Genomic DNA, 10,932 nt, shown 5'->3' on the forward strand with positions numbered 1-10,932 from the left:
CTTGAGTATTGCATTTAAATCGGCATACTAGATTAGTTTATGAATCAAAGTCGTGTCAGTTTTTTTCATTAGGTTTAACCTGTTGACCACGGTGCTTAAATTGTTTTATCAGTCGGTTTTTGTTTTCACCATTCGTTGTCAATGTTTTCTAATATTTTAGTCTCAGCGTATCATTATATATATTTAGGTTCAGCATCTTACCTCATTCAGTATATGCATTTTTTATTTTTATCATATAGTGTTTTTTTTTTTCGTTTGGACTTTCTTAATAGCTGGTTCCATCAACGTTTTTTTTAAAGTTTCGTCATTAGCTTCTTTCAAGCAATCTTTAGACTTTTCTTTTTTTAGTTTTTTTTACAGCAACGTTTGCTTTAACATGTCTTTTTTTTTTTTTTGTCAACTAGCGTAATCAATGTTTTCTTTAACAGATTTTTTCAATAGTCTAGTTTAGATTTAAATAAAGTAGTTTAGTTCTGTTAGTCCACTCATTGATAGCCTTTTTTAAGTTTGATCGTTCATGGTGTATCCCCTTTGGTAATAGTCGGTTCTGCCCTTTAGAATAGTTCACATAAAAAAAAATCTTTTCTTAGTCAAAAGTTTGCTGTAGCTTATGTCCATTAGTATAGTTTAGTTTTAATCTTATGATAACCCATTTTTTTATTCTTATAATTATTTATTGATTTAGTTAGATAGATTGCCTAGCTTAATTTTAATTAATATTAGTCAAGTCTGAAGATCCGTACAACATCTTTCATTGTGTTTAATTTTTCTTTCTTGCATTTAGTTTAATATTAGTTTTATTCAGGGTTAGCCGATTAGCATAGGACATCATTAGCTTATTTTTTTAGTTCCTGTTCATGTTATTAAATTGTTGATATTAGATTAATTAATTAGTTATCATGTTCAGCTGAGTTTTTTTTTGTCTTTAGTATATTTTGTTTCTTGAAATTTTGGTTTCTTGAATTAGTTAGACTATTAGTAGTTTCTTGAATTAGTTTGTTAAAAGTAGTTCTTAAATTCTAGTTAGTTAGGTAGTTTTGGTTGTTATAAGTTAATTCATGTTCATAGTTTAATTTATGTTAAGTAGTTCATGTTTTTAATTATTTTTCTTCATATTTACCTTTGATTTTTTCATAGATTTCTTGTTCTGCTGTGTGTCTTGTTTTTGTACCCTCAAAAGTCTCATCAAACCCTCAAAAGTGCCTTTAGAGAGCCCTCAAAGAAATGAGAAAACCTAAAAAGTCAATCAATCAAGGCACACAAAGGGACAAGAAGACTCAAGCACTAAAACCTTTTTTATTCTTTTTAGATTATGATTTTATTTCTTTAATTCATTTTATTAATTTGGGTTTATAATAAAGCGCTTTAATTATTTGGTTAAGCCCTCTGCAGGGGTAGCACTTTCTTCTTTATTTAGTTAATTAACTATTTTATTTCTCAAGGCAATAAAGAGTAGTTAGATTATGTGTTGAATACAAAGTATTTCTCGTTTTCTAAGATCTACCCGAACTCCACCACTTGTGCGAGCTGGTTTTTATATTTTTGGTGTCCGACTTTCACAATATTTTTACATAAAATGTCATTTTAAAAATCGTTTTCCAAAACTCACATGTTGGGCCTATTATCAATTTTTTAAGCTTGTTGGTTATGACTCCACCTGATTTTCCTGAATGTCGCCTGTGCTTATTACATAAAAAATGGTGTGTGGTCCTTGCATTTTAGGTCTCCCTTGCAAAAAAAAAAAATCGACAGGCTAGCTGGGGTTAGGTAGATCCTTTAACAGTTTATCAGCTCTATACAAAGACTATATATTTACGACATCTGAACGTAAGGATGCCTAGCGCCCATCCTGCGTATATGTATCTACCTTGAGAATCGAGCATCACCCACCCTCTTGATCCAGTCTTTGTATGTCCTTTTGGCACTAAAAATTGGATTTCAAAATCCTGAAAAGGGAATTGATATTTGGCATTTGAATTTGAAAAGGGATTTGAGATTCGGCATTTGAATTGCTTAACACAGAGATCCGGTTCCTTGATAAATTTTCATGTATGGAAAATCTGCAGGTAGGAGAATGCAAAACAAATTTCTTTCTGAACTCGTCTGGGAAGTAGACTTATTTTCACAGTGAACGTAAATCACGTGTGAAAAAACATCAGATTGTTTAGAATCCCATGAATTACTTTCTTCTGTTTTTGCAGCGTATGAAACGTGACATGATTTAGTTTGTCATGTTTGTCTTATACCATAAGACATGGGCGAGGATACAATTGATCAATTCTGGAAGGGCTAAAAGACAGGGAATCTTATCCATTAATCCAAGAGCTCCCCTAGAACACCATTTCCTAAAGAAATACAGAAAATGACTACCAAACGTCTCAATTTCTTTTGTTGAGTGAATTTCTATCCCGGATTGGAAGGAGTATCTTAATGACGGGATACAATTTGATGTGTTAAAAAGAGTATAGTGTTATCTTGCTTCAAGGCTGAAGTTTGTCCTGAGAAATACCAATGGAATCACTCGAACTTAACCATGTCAGCTAGAAAGAATCTTCCCCACTACCATCTTCAAGATCATCCCTTCTTGGTCTTCCCGTCTGTCACATTCTACCGATCGGTTGCAGTTAGTGACGCCTCCTTCATGGTGCCGTACCAAATCACTGGCCTGTTGTGCCATCTTCAAGAGCAACTGAAGGCGCGTTATATTGCCAACGATCTCACAAACACTTGCGCAACATGCACCGAGGGGCCAACCGGCCACCCCAACATCAATAGTTAAGATCTTCTGGGCCTCGTGGTGCGGTGGCATCTTACCCTACAATGGTGTTGCGAATGATCACAGGCCTGGTGCAACTAGGCCCATCTGTGGCATTTGCTTCAGTGGGGCAGTGAGCTCCCCAGGATACCTCAGAAGGTGTTACCATCCTTTGGGATAAGAGTTCCTCAATATATCTTGCATGCCAGAGCTAGCGTGCACCAGTTACCTCTGGTGTCTCTAGCTCCTGCCAGTTGCTTCTGCATATGCCCACAGAATTTTTAAGGACCATATCAAAATGCACATCTCTTTAGCCAAGAAAACTACTTGTTCAGCTATTTTTCTGTTTTTACTGCAATTAGTACGTGCAGCAAGGGATGCAAATGGTTTGGACATAGGAAGTATTGAATCGCATTTTGCATAACCGGATTCAGAACCCGACTTGGATTTGGATGAGCAAAGCTAAAACCAAATGTGGATCAAACTAGCTTAAGTAGCTATCGATGCAAGTTACATGTATTCAGATTTAGATGTAATACTCTATGATGGATCAAATCTGAATATTAATTGGATAGCGCTTATGTTACTGAATTGAACTAAATGAATTTGGATTCGGTCAGATACCCAACATGAATTTGTACCCCTAAATATGTTATCGCAGACTCATTACTTCCTACATTACATTACCCTTTTCGTTTCAACCAGCCCGAGTTGTAACAAATTTGGATTTGGCTCATTGTGGCTTGGTCAAGTTGGCATCGGTACAGAGAACTTGACTGGAATCCATGAAATCAGTGTAAGGTGCATTTTCACGACCAATAATGTAGGCTTCAAACCCACTAAAGTAGGGGCACTTAGCTAATTCGTGTCAGACCCACAGGGTCTGAGTAATAAACGCAGCTGAATCTGGTTTAGAGGTTTTATAAACTTGACACACATCTGACCTGAGATCCAATTAGGAAACTGAGACAGTTCAAGTAAAAACTGATTCAAGCATAGGTGAAGCTTATTTGAGTCAAGTTACTGTTTGTCTCGACCTGATCGACTTGAGTCAAACCCCCTTGCACCCTGTCGCTATCAAACAAACTAGAAGAACGACCACTAGGACTGGATCTCAACCAATTTATTAGACATTTTTGTCTGGGTCCACAACTGGATTTGGATCCAGCTTCTTGAATTCCAGTTATATGTGGACCCAGGACTGCTTTACCTGTTGGTGTGAGCAGGCCCAGTCTGATTCTGACCCATTAGGGGATGCAATGCTGTTCACACATTTCATGAATAGCTTCAAACTATCATGTTGGAATTAACACTTTCTTTGGTTTGCATCCTAACTTGAGGCAATGGTGCTTTCAGAGCCAGATCAATACTCTTCCTTGTATAAGATGATATCAATCAAGCATGAACTCACACAATTCCAAAATGATATACACAAATAGGTAGCAATATTTTTAATACCTTTCCAATTCATTTTCAGGGTATTGCTCATACTCAAGAATTCCTGCTTAAAGAAAATAAACCAGCAAATCAGAAGCTGTCGATGAATGATCCTCAAAACAATTAATAGAGGTCAATGGAGCATAATTCTCTTTATTTTGTATTAGGCATTTGTGTTGTATTGTTCACACACACACACACACACACTTGTGTGTGCATAGATTGGTAAGTGTGCACCGGCCAAGGCTTGCACTTAGGGTATGTCTGAGCCAAGCTTGGATGGAACATGTGTCCAGGACAAACAGAACAGTTGTCTTTCCAGGACACACTGTCCCGCAGGATTGTTGTTTTATTTTTTTTTAATACCATCTCGTGCCTTGAATGAAAAAACTTACCTGCTCGTCCGCTGTTTGACAGAGACAACGTTCCACACATCCGCGGCATCCCGTGGGACGAGCATTCAAGCACGCCCTAATGTGCACTCAGGTCAACCACCTCTTTCACTCAATCGAACCCCATAGACAGGTTTTGCATGGTTAATTTGTTTGTTAGGGATCATAACTTGTATTATGTTTTTTGAAGTAAAATCATGTTTTGAGTTGTAAAATTTTGGTACATTAATTTTGGACTTGATCTTTATAGTTCTTAAAAATCTTTTTTTGACATTGTAATCACATGATCCAAAACTTATGTCTTTATCAAACAAACCTTGCAAATCATATCAATTATAAGGTTTTCTTTAACCATCTGATCATTTGATTTGATGATCCAAGGCACGCACCTACAAATTCATATATTTAGATATGGACACCGTGTCAAGCATGGTTTAGGTTGAGAAATTATAGTATACCAATCATAAAATAATAGCTTCAAGATGCATTTATAGATTAAAATAAAAGCTTCCCTTAAATTAAAAAAAAATATGAACTAGCTAAAATCATAAGCCATAAAGAGTTAAAGATGATGCAAAAGTATGAAATATCACTTGTTGATATGTTTTACATCCTCCTTATTGTACGTTAGAAGGTATGAAGGTAAATGAGTGCCTACCCAAATGGTGAAGGATTTCATTGCCAGCTGCAATTGAACTCATCTTACGGTAACTATAATCATAAGATGAAGAAATGGTGAAGTAAAAAAGCTCTAAGACGGGGCCGGTGCACATGCGTCCCGAACTCACTTGGAATGGTCGGACACCTTGGACAGGTTTTCTTGGGGGGGGGGGGGGGGGGGGAGAGGGTGGTTGGGCCAGGCCGAGCTGACGGGGTGGGGATGGGAGGGTGAAATTAGCAGATGGAAAAGGGTTAGTGTTATGTACTTATGTAGAGTTTAGAAGATAAGCGCTCTTTCTTTTCTTTTCTTTGTTGATGCAATTATGTTTGCATCTTTTCTTTCTGTTTAAATTTCTTAAGCGATTAGAGCATACGTGAAATCTTCAATTGCCTTTTGTGACAAGGTGTGTTTAGATGTGGGGTTGAGTGAGATAACTAGATGGTTAAGTTGCACTAGATGGTTGCCTCCTCCACGTTTGATGCTGGGGACGATAATCGTGGGAGCTCCTTCATTTGGTGAGGTTGGATGAGGTAGAATGAGATTTGTTGCCTCCTCATTTGATGCTGGGGATGATAATCGTGGGAGCTCCTTCCACATTTGGTGATGTTGGATGAGGATGTGATCCCACATATCGTGGGACTGTTATCTTGAGATGGCTGGAGGTTGGCTCGAGATGAACTCCTACATTTGGTGAGGTTGGATGAGGATGCGATCCCACGAATCGTGGCTGTTATCTTGAGCTGGCTGGAGGTTGGCTGGAGACGAGGTTCCACGATATTCGTGGGACCGATCTCTTAGCTCTAAGATCTTCTGACCTCATCCTTGATCAATTCAGACAACAAAAGATAATCCATATCAGAGTTAATTTGATTCAATTTGGTATGAACAAAGCCTACTCAAGATATTCTTGTTGAATTAATGCAGGGTTTTCACTGAAAGATACTGAAAGTACGTCAGGCTCACCGAGATCTCGAGGGTGATTTCTCTGCCTTTCATGGAAAAAATTAGACAAAATGACATTTAGGGATGACCAAGGGTGCTTTTTATTTGGTTTATCACACAGATAAACTGTACCCAGAATCAGAAACCTAGTCGGGGTGGTCTTCACTTGTCGTATTTACAGTCTCTATCTCGATGACATAAAACTCTGTGACCACCAAGGAGTCTCATGCTTCACTTGCATAAGAGAGTGTGTGCACGGGCTGGCGTGCACACACACACACAAAAGGACTTGAACTCAGGATAGGGTTGGCTGGCCCAAGACTATATATGTGATTGACTCTTTGAGGTCTGACCAAGGATGCATTTTATTACACTTATATATTTATAATGATTCTTTTTTTTGATAGGCAAGCTGGGGTTAATTAGGTAGATTACCACCAGCTATAAAATTAAGTACCATTGGGTTTTGATACAATCCAAAATTCTAGTGAACCTTACTACAGATCCATTACTCCGGTCAAGCAAAGCAGATCTTAATGTAAAATACTTTGATTCATACGCATTGGCCTAAATTGGTCCAAATATGACGTGTTCATATTAAAAACTATTATACTAAATGATTTGGATGGATCCAAGCATTACTACATAGCCAAATGTCAAAAGACCCAAATTCAAGATTTGTGATCTAATCTATTGATGATGACCAATTTTTTGTAAATTCATTTCTAAGTTTCATTAGGGACCCAGCCTTATGGTGTCACATCATTATTTGCAACATCATTTGTTATGAGAGGTACTTATTTGATTTAGGACATCACTCCATTCTAGGGCATCACTCCATTCTGCATTTAGTACTCAAATCCAGTTTGGTACTGGATGAGATAAAGTAAGAAGAAATCAAACCTATTTGGATGGACTCGAGGAAGAAATCAAGGATAAGTGGACCCCACCAATGGAGGTTGACCTTTCCTCTTAAAGACACTTTGATGATTGTGTAAGGGAGTCTATGCATGAAAGAAGGGTAGAAACAGCTTGGCTAATTTTGAGTAAGTCAAGAGAGGAGATTTTAACTTGGAATGGACTAGGCCAAATAGGTATGCCTAATTCTATTGAAAGTTTACTTAATTTTGGTTGCAGTAAAAGAGTCTTTTACTTAGTTTTAGAGCCTCTTTACTAAGTGTTTTGTAACTTGTGAAGAAATGTAAATGCCTTCTTTCAGTCTACATGAACCCTTGTATTTGAGCTTAGAATCATTATGAAATGAACTTTGAAGTTGCCTCTTATCTCTCTCTCTCAAAAACCTCTTTCTTTCTCTATCTCTTTAAGCCCCTAGGCTTCTCTTTCTCTCTCCTTGGCCTCTACGCCCTCTCTCACATTTCTCACTTGTTGCACCAAGCTCAGACCTCTAGTAGGTCAGGATCTTGAAAACTTTGCTCAAGGCAAGTGTGCGTGGTGGACTCAAGCTCAATAATGGCCGAACCTTTGTTGTACCAACCTGCATCCAAATGCCCTCCCTGACCCGCACCTCTTTAGTAAAACTCTCCAAGAGTGTCTACTAAGTCCCTATAAGTCAAACCAGCCTCACCTTAGCCCAAACTCAGGCTTGCACCCACTTGACCAAAATTGATTTAAAAAAACCCAACATATTTTGTATGTTGTGAATTGTAGAATCTAGCACAACTTCTCTAGGTCATATCTCTCAGTCTCGACTTGATCTAAGCTTAAGATTTTACCCATAGGTTCTCCCACGTGTCCTCAATCAACCCTCAAAAAATTAGCCTTAGATCTCAATCCAGTGAAAAGAATCAAATTTTTTTATTGAACATTACCTAACCCAAAACACAGTCCAGACTCAGTCTGAACCCAGTTTTCTGCAACCTAATCCCAAGCTCATAAATCTCGAACCAAGTGAAGTTTGACCTTGATATTTTAACAAGACATACTTCCATGTGTCCTAAATCTCTTCCTAAATTTGCAGCATTTTATCAAGAATTTTTTTCTCAAAACCTGTAAAAAATCAAACTGAACCTAACCATATTTCTAACCTAGCCAACCTACCCTGTGGGTCAGACTCTCCTACTTGGGGTCACCGATTTTCAAGGGACGCATAAAAAAGGCTAGGTGCGTATCACAAAGCTTCAAAACAAGTTAAAAATTTGGAATGGGAAACATCTCCCGATGGTGGCGAGAGTGGTACTAATAAAGTCATTCCTCCAATCTTTTCCTTTATATTGGATGTGTTCATTTATGTTTCCATCACATTATAAAATCCTTATAGGGGATAATACGTAGTTTCTTATGGCAAAGTGAGGATTCAAGAAAATACAGTCATTTCATGAGTTGGGATAAGATATGCAAACCTCATAACGAAAGGGGGGGGGGGGGGGGTCGACATTTCTCAACCTGAGTGAGATGAATTCAAGCCAAGTTAGCTTGGAAAATTGCAAGTGAATGGAAAACACCATGGTTACAGTTGGTGAAAATAAGAGGGGCACTATTGGGTGGAGAGGAGTGCAGCATGGTGCAGCATAACTCACACAGGATGGAAAATAGGCGATGGAGTAAGGGTTGAGTTTTGGTTTGACCCTTGGTGTCCAGAGGGGCCCCTCGTGAACCAGCTCCCTATAAACACTATAAAGATAATGTATCCTAAGCCTCAGAAACATTGCACTGCAGGAACTACTAGTATATGAAATCTGCACTTCACGTTCCTTATTTGGTTAAAAGAGTTGTCAACACCCAAGAGTGGTAACCATGCAATCCAAACTCTCACAACAGGCTACCAGCAGAGGGTTTTTCAATTAAATCGGTCTAGGAGGTAATACGAGAACAGGGGTAAAAATTTTGGAAGACCCAATTACTGTGAGATAGAGAAGACTGAAAAATTGGTTCCCACCAAAACCAGGTTGACCGCAGGTGAACATTTGTGGGATTTATCATAAAACATGGTGATATGGTTATACTATCAGATCCCATTTGGGGCTTTATTTGCATGCAGGATGCTTCTGCAAATCGGGACCCATGGAAACCAAGGAGTGGCATAGGTGGTCTAAATTAGGATTTTGCAGCCAGCCTAAACTGTTTTTGGGGAGGGTGTAACCAGAGTCTGGATATTCCTCGGGAATTGAGGAACCTCTTGTACAATTTTGATAGAGTTATAATCTAAAACTCAACTTAACTCCAACTATACATCTATACACCTTGCTAAAATGGCAAAAAAGGGAATCCATAAATCGTAAAAGGATCATCCCCGGACTGGTCATCCGCAAGGGGAGATATATGATTTTGTATAAAATTTATACTTAGTAATGAATCTGGCAGGGGTCTGCCTAACCCCAGCTTACTTTTAAAAAAATAAATTATTCATTAAACTTTTATTTTATCATATTTCGATACTAAAAATGTTGTGTTAAAACATATCAATGATTAGATTATTTTGAGAGGAATATGACTAGGGGTGTCAATGGGCATGGTTTATCTGGATCCGACCCGAACCAAACCCTATAGTGTTCGGATATCATGATAAATAAGAAGATTTCATTAAGATGCGGGTCTGATCCAATTAATAATGGACCCAGGTATAGTTTGTCAAATTTTATACTAGACCCGCACCCGACCTGAGTTCTGATTAAGACCCGTAATTTTTCAATGTAAAAATGATAAAAAAAAATATGATTTTACTATGTATGGTCTAAGTTTGATTCATGTAGTTCTTATCGGCTATGATTTTTCTTATAGTAGACCTGATTAGAACCTGATACCATACTAAAAAATCTAGTTCATGTCTAATTTTACTTGGATTCGAATCAAACCCAACCTGTTGACACCCCTGAATGTGACACTAGAATATGTTGTAGCAAATGAAGTTGCAATAGGCTAATATTTCATTTTTATTGTTGCCATTCCTGTGGATACTAGATTTGAGACTAACCAAGTTCTTAGAAATAAAATTTTCGTGTTATGCCTAGCCCTAACTTGCAACTAGGGATGGCAGTGGACTGGGGCACAAGTTCTCCACTGTTGGCCCGTCTCAAAATTTTGCACTTCATACTTGCCTCCATCACCACACGGGTTTTGATTTTAACCTCCATCTTTGATTCATTTTCCATTTTATGTCTTTTATCCCAAGTCCAAATGGGATAAAGCAGACCCTATTTTCCCAATTCTTCCATCGCTGCTGCCTTCCATTGTGATCAGAAGAAAGAAAGGAGAGGAAAAAAATGAGAGTTTGTGTTTGCTCGTTAAAGGAAGAAGAACCGAGAGATTAAAAAAAAAGGGTTTTATATTAGGGTTAAGAATATATATATATATATATATATATATATATATATATATATATATAAGAGGGTATAATAATATTTTTTTATCAAATATCGGAGGCAGGGCGGGAGCAAGAGTAAGTCCATTCTCACCTTCATCCCGCACGGGTTTTAATTTTAACCTCCACCCCTGTTCCATTCCCCGTTTCATGTCCTCCATCCTTAGTCCAAATGGGGGCGAAGCTAGGCATGACCCCGTTTTCCTTGGGTTTACTGCCATCTCTACTTGCAAGGAACCTTTTCCGTTCTCCTCAAACGACCTTAATGTTTAATCATCTATTATCAGCTTGATCATAGTCGCATTTTTTTTCTAAAAAAACAAGAAATTAGTTAGTTGACATTTTAAAAAAAATGGCAGAAAAATAATTTTTATTTCTAAAATTTTGATTTATTGTTTTTTTTTTTTGAAAAATTAAAATTGATTTT

This window comes from Nuphar pumila, chromosome 5 (genome assembly GCF_984573655.1).
Source record: "Nuphar pumila chromosome 5, dmNupPumi1.hap1.1, whole genome shotgun sequence".
NCBI classification, from domain to species: domain Eukaryota; kingdom Viridiplantae; phylum Streptophyta; class Magnoliopsida; order Nymphaeales; family Nymphaeaceae; genus Nuphar; species Nuphar pumila.